At 44.4% G+C, this 24196-nt stretch overlaps 1 protein-coding gene across 5 annotated transcripts in view; it reads left to right on the top strand.

Annotated features, from left to right (window-relative positions):
* CACNB4 (calcium voltage-gated channel auxiliary subunit beta 4) overlaps positions 1-24196 on the top strand; it is a 132188-nt gene that overhangs the window by 451 nt on the left and 107541 nt on the right. The window lies entirely within an intron of this gene.

Raw genomic sequence — 24196 nt, 5'->3', positions numbered from 1 at the left:
GCGCCGCTCCGCGCCGCCCCGAGGGCAGGTCGGCGCCCGGAGCCCGCTGCCCCCACCGGGGGCTGCGCGCAGAGCGCGGTGTGCTTTTTGCGTCTTTATTCCTTATCTTGTGTGTGCGTGTGTGGTTTTGTCCCCCTTGAAATACCTAAAATCGCAACTTATTTTCATACCTGGGGTCAGGCCAGCGTGCTTCACGTTCCCTGCTAAAATCGTGTATATATGCACACGCACACGTATATATCGTATATAATCATATATATATATATTTATGTGTGTGTGTATATGTATGTGTATATATAAAATATATATATTTTTTCTCCTTGCACTGCCTAAAAGTCATTTGGGAGAGCGCTGGGGTTGGTTGCCTCCCCGGCTCGCGCCGCGGAGCGCCCCGGCAGGAGTTCCCGGCCTCTTTCCGCTGGCGGCGTTAGGGAACGGCGCTCTCCTGCGTGGTGAGCCAGCCTTAGTAAACCGTTGGAAACGACTTGAAGACGTCCACGGATAACGTTTATTTGGCTTATTGCGTAGCTTCGTTTTAAATCGCGAGCACAAATCTCCTTGAGGCAGAAGCAAAGTTAGCAAAGTTTGGGGATTTGGACTCGCTCGTGTTCTTCTTTTGTTGTGATCAAAGTGGTTTGTTTTTTTTTTTTTGTTTTTAAGCACTGAGTTTAGGAGGGTTTTTGTGCTGCTGTTAGCACTGCTTTGAGAGCCCCGCTGTGGGGGACCGTGCGGCTCGGGGCCTCGCTCTGTGCGCACAGAAGCTGTGGTTACTCGGTCTCCCTCTGTACCAGATTATCCCCGGCCTCTGGGGGAAGGTGAAACACAGGAGAGCTGGACTTAACGCTGTAAGCCCCGAGTGTCCAAGAATTGCGAGAGGGAGGCCTGAAAAAATCGGTCTGAAGTTAACGATTGCTTTAGAAATTAGGTTTATTGTGTTTGCCTTCCAGTTTCTAAGCCGCAGCTTGCGCTTTGGGCTGGTTTTCTAGGTATTCTCTGTAACAGCGAGGGCAGGAAATACACTTTTCGGAAAGCATGAAAGCTGGGACTTTAGAGGAGTTGAGGATTTTTGAAAAACATGCTTGCAATGCAGCGTCACGAGCACTGGCCTCTCGGTTTGGGGCTTCGGGCTTATTGGTGCTAATTATACAGTTGTCCTGCTTCCCCTGGCGTTGCAGGAGTAACGCTAGCAATTTAGATGAAGCCTCCTGCTAACAGTTACCTTTTCTTTTTCTGTTTCCAGTCTTAGCTCTTGTCTGTTAGCTCTCCCGCGATAAAGTAAAAACTAGTATCCTTAGTCTCACCGAAGCTTTACTTTCTCTCTTAAATGATGCTTGCTGGAGAAACTTTGTTAATTTGCTTTAAAAGTAAATGAGATGAACTGTTTCTGGAGATTATTCCTTTTTACGTACAAAAAATTTACCCGGAGCCTGAACCCGTGTACTCCACAGGCACCCAAATCTCTCAGTGCCATTCGCAGAAATTTAGGCAATTACAAGGAAAGCAGAACTGGGTCCTTGAAAAACCAGGGGCCGCGTGTCATGCGTAGAAGCGTGTTTCGCGCAGGACGTGGAAGTTGTCAGTTGGATTGGTCGGTCAGATAAGGAGATATAAATAACCCCGGCAAGGTTTCTGTGGTGTTCTCCGTTCATCCTTCCAGGCCAAGCCAGAATCGCAGCAATTTCCGACTGGCAGCCAGCCCTCGTTTCCAGCGGAGTCAAGCGCGACGTCACCGTAGCCCCAATGACAGTCGGGATCTGAAGCATAAGGTGGTCTCAGCCAAATAACTTAGAATTGCGACAGTGCTAAATAAATACGCAAGGCGTTTTATCCCCACTTTGTGCGTTGTGGCAGTTCAGCAGATGCTGTGGGCCCTTCTGGAGATGTCCCGAACGGTCTCGTCGGTTGTCAGAAGTGTCATTTGAAGGGGTGGGTTTTGGGTCATACTCGCATAGGCAATTACGGGCTTGATCTTCAGGTTTTTGACCTGCTGGGTTGGTTTCGTTTGTGATTTAGACGGACGCAGTGAGGATAACCGGCTTCACTCCGGAGCAGAGCACGCGGTGTCTGAAGCGCGAGTCCACGGCGTGGGGGTTTTGAGCCCTTGCGTGTGTGAGAGCTCACGCGAGTGCCCGGGAAGGCTGCTGCTTGTGGGCAGGAGCCTGGTTTTCAAACAAACTAGCAAGGTGTCCTATTTGAATTATGCTGCACCTAATACCTTTTTTTGGGGGTTCAAAATACGCTGAAACGTTTCCTGTGCTTGAGACCCTTCTGTGTGTCTCACGTTGCAGGGCTTGGGGTGCTCTGTAAGTACTGTAGTGTGTTTCAACGCATCCGTGTTTGCTGTCTTTGTTTCTGAAACCCCTCCTTGAAGGATTGCTTTATAGTAGATAATACACTAAAGCGGTGCTGCCATATACCTGAGGCCCTTCATTTTGGTCTAATTGAATTATAAATCACAGCTTGTACGTCTTGCATCCTACAGTTTACCGAATTCAAATGGGAACTGAAGTGCGCAAGGATTATTTAGTTGTCCTTTATAGAGCAAGCCCTGTGGTGGCCAAGGATCCAATTTCCAAACTTCAAGTGCTCGTGTGAATGGGCTGTACCTATTACTGTGCTCTTAACTTGCATGCTTAGCTTAATTACCTGCACAGTTCGTAAGTGTGTGTAACAGGGGATCTCGGCATGAAAATGTACTTTTAAATGAGACTGAGGGCAGCTGTAGGCCTCAACACCTAACCAGTCCTTACTGATCTTTTTAGAAGAATCAGGTAGTCAAATGCTTATTACTGTTTTTTTTGTTTTTGTCTTGTAGTCATCACTCCATATCCATCGCTTTCCCTCTTCCCCCAAAACAACTTGCGTTCTGGGGCGCAAGGCGATGATTTGTGTCTTCACCGCCAGCCCTGCAGCGGTCGGGGCAGCCGCTGAGGCAGCGAGCAGTGCCGTCGGGCCTCTGCTGACACCGTTGCTCTTCCCGCGCCGGTACCCGTCCTGCTTTGGCAGGGTGAGAGGCTGCAGAGGTTCAATCTGTTGCATAAATATAACTTCAGCTCCATTCAAAATACGACAAAATAAATGGATCCCTAGCAGAACGCACCTATGCCGAACGAGAAGGAATCGGGCAGGTTACTGTCCCTCCCTACGATCAAACGTCAGGCTCTAGAAATTTAAAACAGTAGGAGGTCTGCAGCGCTTTGCTATCCTGATGCCTTTTAAACGGGTGAATGTGGTAGTTTTCCGCAGGAGATCAGTAAGATTTCACTTGAGCAGCTCACGAGAGCTGAGCAAGGCAAATAACTCTGGGCTGGCCTCCTGCCTGTCCTGCCGCGGGAGAGCGGTGGCAGGGCGCCCGGCCCGGCCTGGCGCTCCGTCCGCTCTTCCTGGGACTTTATCGTAGCACTCCTGCCGTGCGGTGATGCCGTTCCGCCGGACGATGTTTCCTGTACTCCGGGGTGTTTCTGCTGTTTCTTTACTGCTAGAAGAGACATTGCTGGGGTTGTACTTGAATTTTCTTTGTCATTTGAAATTCCATCACTAAGATTTGCAATAAAAGTCCCAAAAGAGTTTAAATCTGTTTTGGATCTTGTTATGAATTGTGATGAGTGTCTTGACCGAGTCCACAATATCAAGGGACGTTTTGTTATTGCCATCCTTTCCTGAAGGGGAGATCCAAACCCCACAGAACTGAATTCTCCGCTTGACCTCTCGTTATGCTGCGTTTAATTTCTGGTTTAAATTCATTGGTCAGTTGAAAGGAGTCTTTAGTAACAGAATAATGTGTGGACAAACCTCTAAATTTGTATTTTTGTCAACATTACGTGGTGACAGGTGAAAACAGGCAGTCGTTTTGAATCGTCTTACGCGTGTGTCAATAAAATGGCAGCGCTCCTGATCTCAGTATCCTGAGCGTGGAAAGCAGACAATGCCCAGAATTGCTTCCTAACGCCAGAAAAGCTGTGCTGGAAGAGGTGGAGCGAGTGCTGCGCGAACGGGAACAGATAGGCGGGTGCTGAAAATCTGTGGGCTCGTATGGGAAAGACGAATCGCGTTCCGTGAGTAAAATCATTCTTATCCGTGACTGACCTGAGGTGAGGCCGGGTCCACGGCCTCTTCTGAGGACAGCTGACTTGCAAAAAGTGAAAAGCAGTAAAACACATGGCCCTTGTTTCTGTTTAGAAAAGTTTTAAAGCACGTGTTGTAAACGTGTGAGCAACGGGACGGCTCGTAGCGTCAGGAGCGTGCAAGCGCTTTGCTGTGTCAGGCTTGCGGCCTCCACGGGTGTCGGCGAGGACTGTTTTAGGCAGAGCAGTTGCTCTGCGCGGGGTTAATCACGGAAGAGCCTGGGCTGCTTTGTTTTTGTTTAACAGGAGAAGGGGGAGCGAGGCCGGTGCATTGGCCACGCGTTCCCGGCCTGGCGGAAAGAGGGTTCCCGCGTTCTTTTTCCCCCTGAGTTGTTGTGGAAGGCGGCAGCACGTTAAACCGGCTGCTCTGTTTGATATCCCAGTGGTTGCGCGTTATGGGCAATGTCGCGCGTTCTGTGCGTGCGGTTTGGATAACGCTTACATTCATATAATTTTCTATTAGAAGTCCATTGAAATCGGCAGTATTCTTCCTTGATTCCGTTTGGATGCAGTTCAGGGCTAAATTGCTTTAGGATCCACGGGGGATAAATGTTTGTTTCATTTAATGTCAGTAACTAACTAGCAATTAAAGAGCTAATTTGTGAAAACGTTTGCAACTGTTCTTCATTTTAGTAACTGAAAGTTTGCTTTCTACTTTCCTGAAATAGCTCACAGAACTATTTGATCATAGCAAAGCAGGCTGGCAGCTCACACGTACGTTTGTGACGTGTCCGAGGCACCGCGGGCCGTTGAACTGTGGAGGCAGAGAGCGGTAGGTGAGGTGGCCCGCCACCGGTCCCAGCGATGCCAGCGGGCCCCCGCGGAGCTCCGTGCTGCGGAGCTGCAGTCCTGTCGCTCTCTGAGTTGGACGTACTGTGTCCGTAAAGCTACAGAAACTGCAGAAAAACGTCGAGTTGTGATACGGGCAGCGTCTGTCTTGAGTAGCACAGCCAAGGCTATGAGTAAACCGGGCGCTGAAGCTGTTAAGTATAATATCTGAGCAAAGAACTGGTGTATAAAATTGTTCTTCTTTTGTGGCAGGTGCTGCTCAATTATATTTAAGAACCCCCTTAAGGGACAGAAGTCAATTATCGACATGGTGACGTAAGAGAAAAGTAGGTCAGCTGAAAACACATAATTTTGCAAATGCTGTAATAGTAACTCATTGTTTTTCTTGTTGATTCTGTGTTTCCACGTTTTACTTGAACAGTGTGGGACTTGTAAGGATACAGGGCTATCTTTTTTCTGTCTTCTGCTGTCATAATTTTTATTGCCTGTGATTTTTAATGCAATGCATTTCTTTGAGAAAAGTCCCATAACCTGTGACTGGCAAAAAAAAAAATCACCCAAAGGTTATGTGATAGCACCACGTTTTGTTCAAGGAAAGTGGCACACAATGTCTACTCCTTTATCGCATGTGAGTCCTGTCGAGATAGCTGGGCAGAGACGTTACAGGATTTCTTTGCAGGTATGTGTCACAGAGGTCATTAAAATCTCTCACGGGCACGCAAATACAGTTTTAGGGGGAAAAGCCAGTAGAGAACCTCCAGTGAAATTGTCTTTAAGTACACTAAATGGCTCTATCTGCAGAACCTGGATTATGACTCCCTAGGGGAAAGTTAACGTCTGGAAGAGAGACTTTCATACGTGGAGATAGGTTGAAAAATATATTAGCATAGTCTGTGATTGTGAAGGTGAAACTATAACCTCCGTCCCTCCTTCCCCTCCCTCCCCGAAACGCAGCTCCTCACGGCCTTTGGTCAGTGTCCTGCCTCAGCTCTGGGCGTCACGCTGGTTTCGTGCCAGGGTAGGTACTTTGATTTGGAGCGTGTGAAACATTTTATGCTTTATTTTTCACTAAGCCAATTGCAGCCCTTACTGCAGGTGCAATTAAGCTAGCTTACTGTCCGTATGATTCCCAGTGAGAAGAGTAGGAAACGCCTGGACGAAGGGTACTTTACCAAGGAGGACGGGGAGGGGAAATAGTCCTTCACTGCTGTAGGAGAGAGTTAAAATGGTACAACTGCAAGTGTGCAGGTTAGGGCAGGTCGGGGCATTTATGTCCTGTTGATCACCGTGGTATCTGATCTCTGCCTCCGCTTAGCAGATGGATATTTAGTTATATGAAAGGATTTATTGTAACTTCCTGGTGCTGGTCTCTGCAAGTCCTGTCTCCTTTTTTCCCTGTGACATCTGTCTTTTCCTTATTCGACGTCTCCATTCAGTAAGCCCTTTTCGTTTAGAGAAGGTTTAGTTTGATTAAGTTTCATGAGGCGGAGAATGACAAGATCTTTTTTTCTTTGTTAAAAGGATGTCACACTAGACTAGTTGTACTTCTGAAGATGTAACCAAAACTGAAGTCTGGTAGCGGGCCTTGTGTCTTGGTCCTTATTCTGCGAAGCTGTTACATGTCTGCTTATATGCCTAACTGCTTTGCTGTGAAAGCGTTGTGATGGTCTACATGCTCGAAGTGAAATATCTAGTTATCTGCTCTTTGATATTAGCAGGGTCTGATAATAAAATCTTGCTGAAAAACTCATAGTAGTTAGTGGAAATCCTTCTAAGCTGGCGTCAGAAACTTTAAGTGAAGGCGTTAAGTGTACCTGTTCGTTCCAGGTACATTGGACTTTACCTAAAATATATTTAAACATACGGTTTATTTCTGGAATTTTTTGGCCACTTTTATTTAAAGATAGCTGAAGTTAAGTCAGTTTCCTTTTAAAATATAGTAGCACAGTGTTGTATCTCTGACAATGTGTGTGCTTCCTTCAAATGTAATATTGAGAAGAAAAGAAAAATAAGGTTTTCTGTTACTTCACCAGCTCTCAAGCTGTAAGAGCGTTTAATAAAAGTAATGACATTCTAACCAAAAAAAAAAGGAAAAGTAATAATCTTTCGAAAGGGTTTTGGTTTTGTTTTTGGGATCAGCTTCTTTGTGTGCGTGGACATGGGATTGTGCTGTCCTTACTGTAGGACCAAGTAGTGGAACCTAGTTGGATGCTGGCATCCACATTCAAATATCTCCTTGTGTAGCCAAGAAAAAATAATTTTCGGTATCAGCTTTGGGAAGTTTTAAAGGGGTCTGAGTTTTGTTTCTTCTTGTTAATAAATCTGAGAACCTTTCACTGGGCACTTAGCACGTTTGCAATATAACAGCCCATCTCAGGTGTGTCTTCTCAGAGGTGAAGTGCCCAAGTTCACTTACCTACTCTGAGAAATGTTGAAAATACTGGTTTATGTAATAAACAAGAGGAACGTGTGTCCTGAAATACAATTTTGATATTTTTCCTAGTTGTTCATCATAGTATTTGCTGACTGTACTGTAAAGTCATGATTTTATTTAAGGGGAAGGGTGGTCATACTGGATTCTGTTGTCAAACTGTCAGAAAAAACACATTCCTGGTACCGGTTAAGAGGAATCAAATTTCAGTCTTGGCTCATCAGTGATACATGTAGGCAACTTTAATGACCAATTCTTATCAAAGTTTTTATAGACGTTTGGTTTCTTCCTTTGATCCTGAAATTTTTGTCTTGAAATGATTTTCCTAAGAGCGAAACTGAAACATTAATTGGTGATCTTGAGCTTTTGGTCTTCTGTAACGTAGGTTTCCTGATATTCAGGAGGTGCGTGATGCTGAGTACTATTGTCCATTCCAACCCAGACACGCAAAGAACAGAGCATTTCTCAAAATCAAATGCTGAATAGATTAGTTAAATACATATCTGCAAAAGAGCAGATTAGAATTTCAGTAACTTAGCAGGATGAGCTCAATTCTACTGTGAGTCATTAATTTCTAAAATATAACTTACTGTCATAGAATATGCCTATTCCTCAGACACAGGACTGGATCATTATTTTTCTCTCTACAGCATTTAGAAACTGTTAAAGCATTTGACAGGTGAATAAAAGATTCAGTCCTTTCTCCAAAGAAGGTAAGCCTTGTCTATACGGCAGAGCGACATTGTTTTAACTCACATTTATTCTGAAGTCAATTTAGCTTAACTCAGACACCAGTTAACTCTTTTAAGTTAAACCATAGGTTTAAGACCAGTTTACTTGGATTTAACCTAAATCCATAGACTTACAAAAAAACAAAATAAGTCATCCTTGAGCTCAAATAAATTTCCGTGGAGCAATTGGTTCTAGCTTACCAATATGCATCTGAATTTGATGTTGGTTTACAGCGATGACATTTTCTCTTTTGCACAGCAGCACAGAGTAAGTTCCCAAAGGTACCTATGGGCTGGTAAGCGTTTACTGCTGAGGTCACTGGGGCCTGAGTTACGTTTCCTAATCCCAGAGATGTTTCTCAGGACGGCCCGTCTGTGGAGGGCAGGCTGCCGCGGCTGCCCAGGAGCCCTGCGGATGTCGCTGAATAGCGCAACGTGGCCACCACAATGAGCTGAGCCAACGCAACCGGATTTGCCTGCGATGGACTGGAGAGCTGCTGTCTCCTGCCAGCTGGTGAGCTGGAGTGACAACATCCAACCGTTGTGTGGTACGAACCCAGCGGGTTAAAATAACCTTTCACAAGCACAGCTAGGTTTGGAAGAGAAGGTCTGTTGTGACCCGTGGTGAGACAAATGATGGAAACTGTCGTTAGGAGATTATTGAAATGATGAAGGCTGCAAAATGAAACTGTGCTTTGCTAGTGCTCTGTGCGTGTCGTTGGTTGAGGGTGTTGTACCTGAACAGCGTTTAACCATTGTGCTCACTGGTGCTGGTGACTTTTAGATGACATCTCACCCTCCCTTCCCGCTGGATGCTGCCTGTGCAGACTCGGTCAGAGTCGCAGGACACACAGCTGATGCCTTTCCCAGAGTTGCCACGTGATTCGGTTCGGGGGGCTGGTGGACGCGGAGCCTGTCGCCCGCTCTTGGGCCCTGTGTTGGGCGCAGCTGGTGGTGCTGGCTGTGCACGGCCCACTGCGGTGCTGAGATAACAGGCAGCCCCGAACGTTGCCTTCACTGGGTTTTTCCTTGCGCGGTTGAGTGAAGAAGAGGCGGGCAAGCTTCACAAGCCTGCAATAACAGTGGAAGCAAATTTAAGCAATTTTTTTTTTTTTTAGCACCTTTTAAGGAGGTTCACGCCCTTATATTAATAATAAACTCTTGTCCTTACTACTCTGTGAACATGGCCAGCGCAGCACGTGGAAGTGGAGCATGATTCATCTCGGCACGCCAGCGCTCGGAGAGCGGCGCGTTCTCTGCTAGGAGTTACTGGCGCAAAATAGTAGCTAATAAGATTGTCAGAAATCTTGTCGATGACAGCGAACCCCATTAGCACTATCCCTTACGTGTGGTTGATGGACTCATTGGCACAGATTCACTGAAGTCTAAGCCTTTAAAATTCTCACTTAAAAAATTTATATCCTATTCTTCAGCAGATGTGCTGACCGGCTTATTGTCTCCATGGCAACAAGGTTTCGTTTTAAAATAGCCTAAAGTCACAAAAGAGAAGTCAGATATTAATAGCAGAATCAGCGTAGGTACGAATAAAGAGAATAAAGGATTTGGCTATTTCTCATCCAAAATTTCTTTTTGGCGTTGCCTGTCTCTCTGTACGTAGCGTGGGTGTGTGTTTAAATGTGTTTTTTCTAGTGTGACCCATAAAATTAATTCCTTTATTCACGCAGTGTTATTACAATGGAATATTTACATGATTACAGTAACACTTAGAATACTAGCATAATGCAAAATACATAATATTTAATACGTAATCATTTAAAAAAATCTTTACAAACATGGACTGCATACAGCGGTATAAACATACGTTGCTACTGTTATCCCCATTTTTCTAATGGGGAAGCTTGAGGCAGAAGCGCTTGGTGACTTGAGAAACGCCGCGTTAGCGGTGGGGCTAGGAAGCCTTCTGCAGCTCTGTCCCAGCCCCCGGCCTTCCGCGGTCTTGTGACGCTCTCACTGATATTTTTCTTTCCCCGCGGTATTTTTGCTGTATGGTAACAGAATGTGCGAAACTCCAGTTGAGTGATTATAGTGTAACAACAAGAACTGGAGCCTTTCTAACAGATTTTGGGAACTAAAGCCATGAAAAGGCTTTGCCTGCATTTGCTGTCATGCAGTTTCTATGGACACCAATAGTTTGTGTCAAACGCAATCTTGATGTGATTGTCTGGGCTGAATATAGAGGAAGCAGAGATGATTACATGGGACTCCAAACCTGTATTTGTTAAAATATGTTCTGTTGCTTTGGAAAGAACATGGTGGAGACAGAAATAGCTTTTTTCCTAAAAGTCTTGGACCTCGGGTGACCTGCAGGGTGAAAAAATAGCTTCCTAGCTCCTTTCTGTTTCGGGGCTATATGGGAAAGCCTGAAGTGTATTATCTTCAAAATTCTACTTTAAAAATTCTGCTTTGGCATACTTACATTTAGACTGGAGCGTCTTCAGCCGCTTCGGACGTTGAAAGGATCTTTTATTATACTTGCTGCTAGCCAGAAACTGTCAGAAGATGACTTTGCTAATAGATATAAGATAATTTGATAATTGAGAAAAGAGATCAAAAACATATTTAGAGTCTGAATAACAATGTCTCTTTTTGTCAGTTATATTAATGTTTTAGCTCCCTGTAAGGAGATCGGCAGCTGTCCGTGGTGGCCGGGGGGAAGCAGGACGGGGGATCAGACAGGGCTCCCATGCTGTCGCCTGTCGCTATCCTTTGTGCAACAATCTCACGCGGAAAATTTGAAGCTTTCTTAAAACACGGTGAGGAAAGACACAGCTCTCCTCCTGATTTCTTCCTGTCCCATTTCTCTGCCTGTGCAAGTCATCTGTGTTGTTACAAAGAACGTGTGTTTTTGCCGCTGACTTGCTTTGCGACCTTACGCGAGTCGTATGACTTGTAAAATGTCGTCGTTCCACGGTCATGTTGTCGTGGGGTTTAGGTACAAGCCCTCCCCTGACTTGACTTGTTTATATGGAAGTGGTCGCACGGAAATCTGTGGCTTCTGCTTGTTGTAGGGTGGTTTGCATATGTTTTAGTGAGATCTGGGCCATAGCTTGCTGGATGCTTTAAAGCGCTAGGGTAAAAGTATGTTTTAATAGTCACACTCCAATGATATTCAGTGTTAAGAACAAACCCTTCTTGGACTCTTATTTCCTTGATGCTTTTTAGGATGAGCATCACTTTTCTTGGGTAAGCCTTTTGTCTTCTAAATGAGGGATTTAAATGTGTGTAAGTAAGAATAACTTTTGAATACTGAATTCTGACTGCTTTATGTTACTTGGGTCTAGGTTATGGCATGTTTCTCTGCAGAGTTCCAGCAGTATTCCAGCTGTAATCTGTATCTGACTTTACTGCACTCTATTTGTGTTATCCCCGTTCTTTGTTTGTATTTTTATGACTGCTGTTCACTGGGGTGATGGTTTCAGTGCTTAACTATCAACTTGTTTTCCCAGCTTGTGTAATACATCATTGTTTCATTTATACATACTGACAGCAGGAACTCTCTCCTATATCTAAATATTTCTTTAGGTTAATGCACTTAATACATTTTGATATTCTTTGTGAAATTGTGTGTGTGTGTGTGTATATATATATATATATATTCAAATAATGTAAAGACATACTATAAGTCAGAATTGTGAAAGCCTCCTTTGAAAATGCTTGTTTCTTTGAAAAGCAAGATACCCCTTTTATAAAAAAAAAAAAAATCTAATGGCTTCTAATCAGTGATATTCCACTAATTTTGAGTGGTTTTGCAAGGCTGCGAGAGCTGGGCCTGTTCAGTCTGGAGAAGAGAAGACTGAGAGGCGATCTCAACAACGTGTACAAGTATCTGAAGGGGGGGTGTCGAGAGGATGGGGCCAGTCTCTTCTCCGTGGTGCCCAGTGACAGGACAAGAGGCAACGGGCACAAACTGAACCACAGGAAGTTCCATCTAAACCTGAGAAAAAAACCCTCTTTCTTGTGAGGGTGACAGAGCATTGGAACAGGTTGCCCAGAGAGGCTGTGGAGTCTCCTTCGCTGGAGGTATTCAAAACCGTCTGGATGCGATCCTGAGAAATATGCTCTAGGTGACCCTGCTGGAGCAGGGGGGTTGGACGAGATGATCTCCAGAGGTCCCTTCCAACCTCAACCCTTCTGTGATTCTGTTTTCAGTGGTTTATTTTCTGGGAGGAAGGGAAGGCAATTTGCTAAGTCGGTGAGCATTGCATGCCTGAATTCCTGTGGTGAGATGTACTCTGGGCTTCCTGCCTTATGGGCTCAGTGGTGCTGTGCCCTGTAAAACGCCTACATGGGACATCATGCGTGTTATACTTTGATTTTGTTATACTTCAATTCTTGTGAAGTGCTTTTGGAGCCTTTTGTGACAAAGGCACTATATGCATGGAAGATTGTGACTGGAGATTTTGTGTTAGGAGTTAGCTGAAACATAATTCTGCTGGAGCTTGGCTGGCTGCACATTCTGCTAAAGCATTTAGGTATATTAGGGCCAATTTTGTGATCATGCTTAGAAGTGAATGCATCTGTACATAATTTAGAAAAAAAATTCATTTTACTTAGAAATGGAGATTCCCTTCCCTTGCCTCCCCCAGTTTAGTATAATGGGCCAAATACTCTTGGGACGTGCAGGCAGCTCTTGCAAAGCCGTTGTCTGGGTAGGGTGGCACACAGGGAAGCTTGGAAGTGCTGCAAGGTCCCATGTCCCTCAAGCGATGGGTTCCCGGCTGCCGGTCGTCAGCACAGCGCTGATCGTTTGTGTAGGGAACCACAAAAGGGATGGTTTGTTCTTAAATATGGAAGATGTAGAGGACTGAAAGGAATCTAATCCAAAATTCAATTCTTACTGTCAACTGGGTGGCTTGATCTGTCATGCTTTGAGGGGCACTTGTTCTTTGAGTGATCTGCTCTTAGCAGTTGAAACCGAAACTCCCCTTGAGAGAAATCCCATAAGCCTGAGGGCCTTTTCCTGCTTTTATTCCTCTTGGAATGATAAAAATGACCTTGGCACAAGGCATTTCTTAAGGATTAATGACCATTTGGGGTTAATGGCCCGAGATATATTAAACTTCCAGCCAGTCATTAATTTTCAAAGGTACCCTGTGGCAGTTATGGCTTAAATATTCTGTTCATATTCTTTTTTTATCATCTTGGGCCATTAGTAGTAGCTTCACCTCCCTCTCTCCACTCCCTAGCTGCCTGGATCATGGGGAGTAAATCGACACTGCCCCGTGGGGGTGATGACAGAAATGGCTGTGCTGGGCTGGCTGTTTCTCTAGGAAGACTTATAACCCAGGGGTGTTAGACGGGAGAGCGCTGGCAGCGGCGGCAGCGGCGCTGGGTGCCAGGGATAATGAAGCATATCTTTACAGCTTTCTGTGGACTATAATGTGATGAGGAGCGCGAATCTAGGACTTCTGAAGCTAACCTACTTATTTCAGAGAAAAAGGTCAAGTCGGAGACAGAGGAATGAAGAAAGAGATGGGTTAAAAAGCGGCTGCAGGAAGGTGAGGGAGCTGAAGGTGGGAGAGCAGGAGAAGGGACTGAAGCTAGAGTATGGGTCAAGTGTCAAGGAGGCTATCTGAGCGTGTTTCTCTGCGCTGTCCGACTTCAGCTCCTCTGCTTGCTTTCCCTTCCTTCCAAAAATCCCCTCTTGTCCCTGGCCTTGGTTTCCCTGTCTGTTTTCTCCTCCTGTGTGCCTCTCATTCCTCCCCTCTGGATTTCAGCAGCCTTCACGTTACCCAGTTTTGTCTATCCTTGTCCCTGGAGCTAGACACCTCGCACAAGGACAGGAGCGTTCCCTAGGAAAAGTGCAGGTCAAGTGCAGCTGCTGTAGGATTGTGACTGTCTGGCCTCTTAATAAACCGTCTGCATTTGCCAGCAGTAATGTACTCCATCTGCTGAATTTGTAATTGCACAATTGTACAAGACAGAGTAGGAAAAGGGGAAATCGCAAGTTTTGATTAAAATAACTAAATTTGACCACGAACACTATGTGTTTTTAATTCTCCCTCCTCCGTTCTGTATGTCAAATCTTGTATTTCTCTCTTAAAACTGGCTGTGGACTCAGCATGTTGTGACACTTGCTAGCTAATGAGAGCTGCCTGGTATGTGGAGTGCCAGCATCAGCCAAGCAGGGTGCTGTGAAGAGATTAAAAAAATAAAAAACAAAAAAACAGGGGCAGAGAAAAAGGAGATAGGAGATTTTGGGGGGGGGGGGGGGGAACTGAGAAAGAAGAGGTAGAATATGTCCCTAATTGAATTTAAAAATGTTTGCACAACAGAGAGTATATGAACTAAAAAAGTTAGTAGAAGCTTGCCAGAATGCACAACTTTTACACCATGATATGTAATTCTGTGACTTTATTCATCCTTGTTTGTAGAATCCTGGAAGACTTCCTTTTTTATTCCTTTTGGAGGCTCTTTGCAATTGGAGGTGTCCTAACCATGCCAGCTGATGTTATAGCAGGTTCATCTGTTTTCTTCCCTTCTTCTCCCTTCCCTGTTCCTCTCCCTGTAGAGTAAGGGAGAGGATTGGTAGGAATACTGGCAAAAAAGAGACCACGAGAAGGCCAGAGGAATCTGTTGCCAGTCTGGCACATGGTGGTGGTCTTAAGGGTGTCATACCTCTGCCTTTCTCTTTTTCCATGGCATTTCTCCAGGTCTAGGATCTAGTTTATAAGGCTTTTGCAATGCACTGTAATTTTTTTTTCCTCCCCCTCCCAGTGGCCTTGACTTCAGTCCAGCGCACATGGCACTGTTTCCTCGGTGGCAAGCACAAGGTTACTCTGTGACCAAACCTTCAGAAAGTAAAGCAAAGTATACTTAGCCCCAAAACCTTACCAAAAAAAACCCTTTCCAGACAATATATGCATTTATTGCATGTTTGGCTTGTCAGGCACTCATCCAGATTTCATGCAAAGCTCTTGTGATGTGACTAAAATACCTCACGCCCCCTTGTAGGGTCTGTCCATCCTGGCTATGGTCCCATGTCAATTCCTGCCGTGTCAGCTCTTGGTCTGAGCGTGAGTCTCCTATCCTCTCCGATGGCGGTCATTTAATAGTTTCAGGCTCTTTGCATTGCATTCAGGCTCTTGTTCAAGGTTGAAATAACATAAGTAACTTTCCCAGGGAGTGACGCTCCGAAAAAGGTTAGGCGCTGTTACTGTTCTGGTAGCAAGGATTTGCAGGAATTATTCCACATGGCCTTTAATTCTTGAAGGGAGGGCGCCACTGAGCCGAGAATGCAGTTGCTATCTACCCCGTAAAGGTACATTAAAGCAAAAAATGAAGATGGAAAGTTCCCCAAGTTACTGCAGTAATCTTACAATCTTTGCCCGTTCCAGCTGTGTAACATCCTTACGTGGTCCACAACCATGTACCTGGCCTAAGGGATCTCCAGGTGAACTGCGTGATTTGCAGTAGGCTGTAGGTTACATGGCCCTAATTACGAGATGCAGAAGGAGATGAAAGTCAGAAGGACTGGTGTGCTTTGTGTTACCGTTTTTGTATTGTTTGTTCTCTCTCTCTCTCTCTCTCTCTCTCTCTCTCTTTTTTTTTTTTTTTAAGTGAAAGCATGGATTTTGAGTCTTCATGTTGAGCCTCCAACCACTAGTCTCAAGTGTCTGATACAGGAGAGGAGATAAATTAGAAGAGGGTGCTTGATTCTTAGGGTGCTTATATTCAGTAGTTGGGAGGTAGACAGCGTTCACTGTCACTTTCAGAAGATTTTCAGAGCCTGAGTGCATTAAAAAAAATTAATGATATGAGCATTGCTGAGCAGAGCACACCCATCTGTTTGAATATCCAGGCCCTCCGTCGTATGATTTTTATAATAGTGAACTTGCTTCTCATGTTAAGTGCTGAAATAACTATCACGTAGGCTGATTTTGTCTTCCAAAGAACATTGTGAACAGCAGCATACACGTGATGTGTCCCCACTGTGCAGTTTGCCTCCTTGATCCTTACCTGCTTCCCTTTCAGTTAGCTTCTAACGTGCTGTTTCTCTTCTGTCAGGTGCGGCGTTGTAAAGGTATTACTGACGTCCCCACTGCCTATCTTTGTGCAACCTTTATACTCCTTATTAGCACTTATTTTTTTGCCTAGCTTCTTGTTTAACACCTGAAGCATGGTCAATTTTCTGCTCGTTTCCTCTTTGCTTGGAGCAAAGACTCGTGACTTCAGCAGAGGCCGTTCTGTTTGACGGACGTTCCTCGGTGCATCGTGAATTTGAAGTGCTCCTTTGTACAGCTGGAGCCTAACTTCTGCTAGTCGAAGCATTGCTCCCTTCTCTCTCAGTTTGGTCTGCCTGGCCTCGAGACACTGCGTGTGGCCTCTGAGGCCCCTGTGCTGCCTTTCTGGGGGTGTAGACGTGTACTGCTTCTATTACAAGGCAAATAGCAGTACATTGTGCGGTGAACTGGGTAACTGCTCATAATGGAGTTTTTATTCCACGTGTCAGATTTGTGTGGGTTTTATCCTTATTAGAAGCAAAGGTGTTTTATTTGTTCGCTTAATGCACTTTAGTTTTTTCTACTTTAGACTATTAGCAAGTAATTGAGCAGCTTACATCCCTCCATGACAAATCTCCTGGCATTTTAAACTTCTGTATAATCTTGTACTTTGGGTCCTCTCTGAGATTAGTGCTGGAGATCTAGAAAGACTTCTATATTCTGTTGTTAACTGTGGTCATTTAAAAAATGAAATAACACTGGAAAGTCATCAAACAGTGAACCTGTTACCAGGAAAATGTTACCTTTTCCAGCTGTCTTGGACCACAGTGTGCAAGACCTGCAACTGTTTCACTTGTAAATACTTCATCTTCCTTTTTTTGTTCTCTGTGATCTGAAATGTGATTCTGAAATGAGAGGTTACCACTTACATGCAGGAAAAACAGAAGTGTGATGAATTACAAGCCAGTGTAATTTATGCAGAAGCAGTGTGGGGGAAAATGCAGCCCACTCTTGTTCCACATAAATTATGCATGCATCGCCTTGAAAATAGCTACAGAGGGTGTTCGGATTTTTTTGGCTAATGAATCATGCCCTAAATTTCTACAGTACATACATTGATTTGAATGTCTCACTTTTGCCCCACCGTTATTTTTGGATCTTCTATGAACTTTTGCTGAACATGCAGTTCTAGATTTTTTTTTATTTTCCTTTTCCCTGTTCTATGAAGACCTTGTTTAGAGAAGGGGCTCCTAAATTTACTACTTCTCCCAAAGCACTCCCACGTGAGAGTTTACATCTTTTGCTTTGTAGATCTCTGAAGAGATCCCTTGGCTGTTGTAGTAAGAACATCCATGAATAAACATGTACTTAGAAAGATGCAGCATAGTCTTGTTTCTAGTTATCTCCCCACAAACCATGGCTATAAACTTTTTTTTTTTGCCCCTGACGTTTGAGGATGACTAGAGGAAGGCTGAATACAATCTAGTCGCTTAGCTATGAATAGTAACTTGGGAGCAGCAGCAGGGCCATGGTCTAAATTTCTTCCTTCACCTAAGGAGCAACTGGCAAAACAGGAGCTCCCTCTGTGAGATGGCAGCTGTAAGAGCGAGAACCGATGGCGGGCAATTTCTGAGGGACCTTTTTGGAGAAAAATGTGTTTTGAGGAGAGAGACAAAAGGTGAAGAATAGTTGTCTGGAACACGAGGAGCTGAAACAGCTTGGGACCTAAAATCAGCTTGCTAGAAGGATACGTTAGGTTATAGAACAAGTAAGAGAAGTGTGGCTTTCATTATAATAAAGATGTGGGTAGATCAGTGTAGGCATTCCTGAAAGAGTGATGAGATGCGGCTTTGGCTGCAGTAGATGAGCAGAAATGTAAGTCAGCAAAGGCTTTAGCTATTGAGGGAGGTAGTGATGATCGTGGATGATGACTTTAATGTCAGCCTAGATGTGGAAAAGGGGGATTTCAAGAGGCTAAAGAGTGACCCTTAATATATTTTGTTGTCAAGTATTAGGAACTTTCTCTTACAAGCTTTCTTGAGGGTTTTTTCCCCCCCTGTATTTTCCCCCTATTTTATGTTATTTTTAAGCTCAATTACTTCTTTTCCTTTGTGTCTAAGCAAAGAGTGGTTGCATGTTTGGGGCCAAATCTGTTTTGCCTCAGTCCTGCTGAAATCAGTGGGGGCTCTTCTACGTGTAAAGCAAGCAGAATTGCGTGAGCTAATAACACCAATGGATTTTTTCCCCCCGATCTATCTTTCTGTGTTAGTAAACTTGAAGTTTGCTGCTCCTGCATGTCTACATTTTGATAAATGAAGAAAAACCTTTTGTGAGAATGGCACCAAAAGCAATTTGGCATAGAACAGAAAAATGAAATATAATTGGCCTCGGGGAATGATGTACGATAACAGTCAACCACTAAAGACCTATTCATGTTTCATAAATGTTACAGTAGGAAAAAGTAGTTATTTATTTTGGTTTTCTAGCTAACACTGGTCTGATAGAACCTTCAGTTGATGATTAATGTGGTAAAAATAGTACTAGACCTTGCAACTTGATTTAAGGACTTCATGTGGATGGATAATGCGCTATTTTACTAGGTAACGAGAACAATTATCTTTTGGAATGCTTTTAAAAGGGACGTCAGAGTTGTAGTGTGGAGTTGTTCAGTGTTGTCTTCTAGCCGGGGAGCTCCTTGCAACAGGAGGCTGCAGATGCAAAAAAACCAGGATGAAGAAGCGACTGGACAAGCCAGTAGCAGAAAACTCTGTCAGAGGCTGTCAAATACCTGGTCGCAGCTCCCGGCTCTGGAACGCTGGTGCCGGCGTGCTGGGAGCTCAGAGCACACCGCTGGGCACTTGTCCTCCTCCACCGCTCTCCCTTACAAGACGCTGTTGGTCACCGTTAGAGAGAGGACACTGGGGTAGGTGGATCTTTGGTCTGCCCTAAGATAGCTTTTCCTCTCCATATGAGGAAGATATTTCTTGATAAACTCAATAAACTGTATTTCTCACATCTCTTGGCAAGGCACGCATTTCAGTGCTTTTATTGTTCCTGAAGCTTATTTCTGAGTTACTTCAATTTCTAACATCCTTTTCCTAACGTGGATACTAGAACAAAGCATATTCCAGCAACGATCTCAGTAATGCCCTGAACAAGGTAAGGCCCTTCCTCCCCGAGGAGCTCCTTGATGCTCCTTTTTTATTTGTTTCTTTTTGTTCTGGTTAGGCCTCCAGGGGCTGCATTGACCTTATTAAGCATAATACTGTTCTGGAACTGCCCGTTCAGCCTTTTACCCCTCAAAGCTTTTTGTGTTTGTGTATTTTTTTTCTTTTTTTTCCCCCCCCAGTGTTGCTGTATTCTAGAACTTGTCTCCAGACTTGTATAGGCGAACGTTACTTCTTTGAGGTATATAGACTTTTTACGTGCTTGTGCGAAAATGGGTACCTGGAAACTGCGTTCGCACGATGTTTGATACTCACGTTGAGCTGTTTTATGGAAGTTTACGCATAATGGAAGGTTATAATACTTGTGTTTTATGCAGGTTGTAACAGAAAGACAAGATGTATGGCCCTGTTAATTCAGAAGGTACTCAGAGCCTGTCGCTTTTCTAGCGTGTGGCATAGATGCACGATGAAAGGGAAATGCGCAGAATCTGCGACCGTGGTGGGGAACGCTCTGTAAATTGTAAAGAGATAAATGTGCTTTCAGCTCACACCATCGCAGGGCTGCAGCTGCTCCGTCTCTGCTTTGGGGTTGTTAAGTGTTTTTGTGTTGAATGATTGTCGTTTTAATGACTAATCTTGCTGAGTTTGGTCAGTTGGTTTGCCTCAGCTTCTCTGAAAGAGCGTCCGTTTATGGGGACAGTCGTCTGGCCCATGTTTTTGTTTTTAAATAAGCGGTTTTGCCTATGGCTGTATGAAATGTGTATTGCTGAAGTGGATTCATCTTACTCTTACCTTTCTTCATCAGCTCTTACTATTGCATCTACAAATTTCATGTGATGATTGCATATTCCTTCCAGATCATTATTAAAGCAATGATAGTATTTGGCCAAGACTGGGTCTCTGCAGGACCATGTCATAAGCGTTTCAGTAGCTTTTAACAGCTACTTTACTGAGCTCTATTGATTAAGCATTTTCTAATCTCTTTAGTATAGACGCTATTGATTTTTGGGTAGCGCAGTCTTTTTATCAAGAACGTCATGCTGATCTCAACCAAAAACCAGTATATGTGAAAGACAAGTCTTTACATGTTTTCCAGTCAAAACTATGCAAAATTGACTGTATTTTCTGTACTGTGCTGATTTACGTTATTTTGCTCATTCTCTTTAATTCCTTGGTGACTGTGTTTGACCTCAGCCTTCCCGTGATGCTTTTTGCAGATTATTCCTGTTTAAATATTTACACAATGCTGCCTTACTCCTAGTCGTTTGAAAATTCCTCAGTATTTCAAACATGCTTGAAAAAAAAGAAAGCCAACCTTTGATAATTCAGAGCTCTTTAGCCAATTTTACTGACGTGTTTGGATGCAAATTATCTTATCTGGTGACCTAAAAAATTAATAGTTGTTTTTTCACTTCCCTCATAGTTATTCAAAGAGAAAGAAGTGATTTCTTTGTGCTACGAATACATCATATTACCTCTCAATCCAAGACAATAGAGTTTATTAAATACGTGCATCTTTTCTGCATTGTGGCTCTGTTTCATCACGATGTCGTCCTTGCCGCTGCTCCTTTCACTCAAGCTGCCCGTGGAGCTGTTACTACAATGTGTTTAAATTTCTGTTATCAATGTATGTTTAAACTGTTCTTAAAGCTACCAGCCATAGGTTGGCTCATTAGTATCTGTAGACTTTCTTAAAGACCGTAGTTATGTATAGAGCTCTTCTGTGTGTTTGTGGCCATCAGCTTCCCACTTTCTAACCTGCTTTACTTTAAATTGCTGCTTTAATTTCCTGTGCAACCCAGGATGGTTAGGGTTTTCCACTCTTAAGGTCGAGGGCTGGCAGTTTCAGGCCCGACTATGTACTAAGACATTCTTCACTTCCAGCTAGTCACGTTTTTCATGTTTATGTTTGTATATGACTCAATTTCACCCTTTTTTGATTTCAGCTTTGGAACTAAGCTGTTCCCAGCTCTGCGTTATATAGTACTTGGTGGGATTAGTCTGTTCTCGCATAGCAAATGAAAGTAGGTCATGGTCACTTGCACGCTTGCAACCCTAAGTGTTTTAGTTCCACATCCAGGGTAATCTTTTTTTGCCATATATTTAAGTACTTAAGTTCAGGCCCTGAAAGTATGCTAATCTAACTGCTTAGAAGCAGTGAAAATTGCATGCATTGTATTAACTGCTAATCATTAATTCAGGGTTTTTTTGAAGTTCAGCTAAATATGTATTTTGGAGATGGGTAACACTGCTGTACTCAGCAGTTTCAAGCCTTATTTTTGTTTTCTCATGCACTTTTATTATTAGAGTACTTCTTACTTGATGCAACCTATTTTAATACAACCACAAAACAAAATGCACTGTACAGATGGTTCCTAACCCCCTAGTATCTGCTTTCAGGGCAGCACCCATTAAGTACTTCCACTGACTTCACCTACACGTTACTGTTTTGTAGGAGGAAAAACGCTATCGTTTGAACCAGATAAGCTGCCTTTAGGGTCAAGCAAACTTGAGTTATTCCTATGGAAACGCCATGCTCTCTAACACAGCTGATTTGATTTCCGAGCCTACACGATTAACACAACACTTCAGGTGTTGCGTTGACCTCACAGGACGGCTCTGCCCCTTCTTTCCGGTACCGGCGCCGGGGAGCGAGGCTGGGCTGTCGGCCGAGTAGCCGCGCTGATGCCGTTGCCCGGACTGTGCCCCGAGCAGGGACTGCCCTGTGGCATCACGTGGTATATTCCCTGGGACTGACGGTTCTCCGTTGGGCCAAGCGGGAAAGGAGTCTTGCCTCCTCCAGGCTATTTATGTCACAAATGACCCTGCTTTTTGGGCAGATGGCCAGCAATAGTAATCGTCTTCCAAAATTCGATGTTTTGACAGAAATAAATCCTGTATCTTTGCCTGTAACGAGGACAAGGACTATCTGGGCTGTCAGGTCAGTGTGGTTGGTCATTTGTAATTTGTATCTAATGCAGGAATTGAGCGCAAACAGCTGGGAACATTGTCCAGAACATCAGATTCTGATTCGGGTCTTTGGAAATCCTTTTTTGTTGTTGGTTTTTTCGCTTGCGTCTCACAAAAGTTGGAAGACGTGCTGAAGCTGGGTGCTGTACTCAGTGTACGTCCTAGTGCTGTATGTTGTTTCAGCTGCCGTTTAGGGGTGAAATATCTCCCAGACCGTCAGAGAACACAGGACCGCGTTCTGCTTTCTTGCAGACGACCTCCTGGCGGCAGGTAAGGGCACGCGTGCCCGAGAGAAGGCAGAGCTGAGCAGGGCATCGGACGGAGACCGCGAGCCACAGGCGCGTGCCGAGCCAGCCGTCCGTCAGCGTGCAAGAGGCGAAGGCAAGGCGAAGGCCAGGCCGTCTCGTAGAGCCAAGCTCTGGCACTGTATGTCTTACCCAGTACCTGACCGCTTTCCCAGCTCTCTTACGAGCTCTTCCGCCTGTGAGGAGGTTCTCGGTGCCCCTAGGCAGACCTAGCTCGCTCCGGCTATCTGGGAAAGATGGACAAGATTGAATTTTTGGGGAGTGAAGTATATGATTCTGGAAAAATTGCTCTGATGGCTACATTTTTTTGATAGGTGAATGTGAATATAGTTACTAGGTATATTTTTGTCAGTCACTGTGGTAAAAGATAGCTAATTTTTTCCGGACTGTTGTGTTCTTGTGGCAGCGTTAAGGCGAAGTGAGATAAAGATCCTCTTGACTTGCTCAAAGGTGTTTCATCACTTACCAAACGCACGTGATGCCCGTTTCCTTATACTCTCAGGTAAAGGCATAAAAGCAGTAGTCTCCTAACGGAGGAGAAGCGCAGGCAGGAAGCTTTCCCCGGCGCGCGCGGCCGCGTGGGTTTAGCGTGGAGGGGTGCTGCAGTTCTGGCAAGAGCCACGCGAGGGGGCTGTGACTCTAGGGCTGGCTGGGATAACGTCATCCCTGAGCCTAACTTTTGGAGTCCTCAAGTTTTGGCGTCCTTTACATAAGCTAGATAAGGTCTTTATCTTTTTCACATTCTTCAGCAAGGAGTTTGGCTCAAGCGCCACCGTCACAAGCCCAATAAAATTCATTTCCAAAAAAGATGCTCGTGCTGGCTTTCTTGTAAAAATTGGCTGAATTCGATGTTTGGTAAGATGCCTAGGTTATCTCAGGAACTAGGAATCCACTCTCATATGACTGTTCAAATTGCAGAGTGCTGTCTCCAAAGCTGGGATTGGCTTTCTGCTTGTGGTAGCCTGGCTAAGAAAGGTCCGAGCGTGCACCCTCGCTCTGAGTTGACATTTGCAGTAGGGAGCTTGCAGAAGGGCACAGGGCAAAGTGAAAATTCGTAAACTGCAAAACATTTCGTTAACCCCTTCAGTGAAATATCCCCGGTGCCATTAAGCCACAGAAGAGGGATGTAGATCATGGCAGGATTCACAGCACTTTGTGGTTTTGCGAACCAGCCTGCAAATGAGCGTTGTTGGGCGCCCCTGGGGCGCTGCTGGGAGCGCGCCACTGCCCCAGCTGGTCCCTGTTCCCGGTTTTTCTTTCTTTAGCAGGTAGGTGAAGGCGGAGGAGGGGGAAGAATGGGTTCTGTTATGCCTGGCTTTCTACCCATACAAAGTTTAAAGGAGACTTTAATTAAAACAATCTTGCTTTTTTATCAGCTCTCAGAAAACACGTGGAAATGATTAAAAAGTACAGTTAATTTCGAATGAATTGGATAGATTTTTACTTTCCATAAGTAAAATGTTATATAAGGACTGGTTTTATATAAGGACTTTATATATGAAAGGATTAATATTATATAAGGAAGAGTTAAGATCTTTTTTGATGGGAAGTCTTTGAGTGATTATGGAAACTGTAAGAGAAGGTAACAAAATCGTGCAACCGTCTGATGTCTTTGCAGTGCTGGCTCTACTGCTCTACCTACTTGGATCAAGAAAGCTTCAAAAGATATAAGTAGCCGCGTTCAGCTCTGCCTCCCAGTGGAGGAGGAGCATGAA

This window comes from Struthio camelus, chromosome 6 (assembly GCF_040807025.1).
Source record: "Struthio camelus isolate bStrCam1 chromosome 6, bStrCam1.hap1, whole genome shotgun sequence".
Taxonomy (NCBI): Eukaryota; Metazoa; Chordata; class Aves; order Struthioniformes; family Struthionidae; genus Struthio; species Struthio camelus.
Note: the sequence above shows the minus strand (reverse complement) of the source record. Positions and strands in the feature narration are given on the sequence as shown.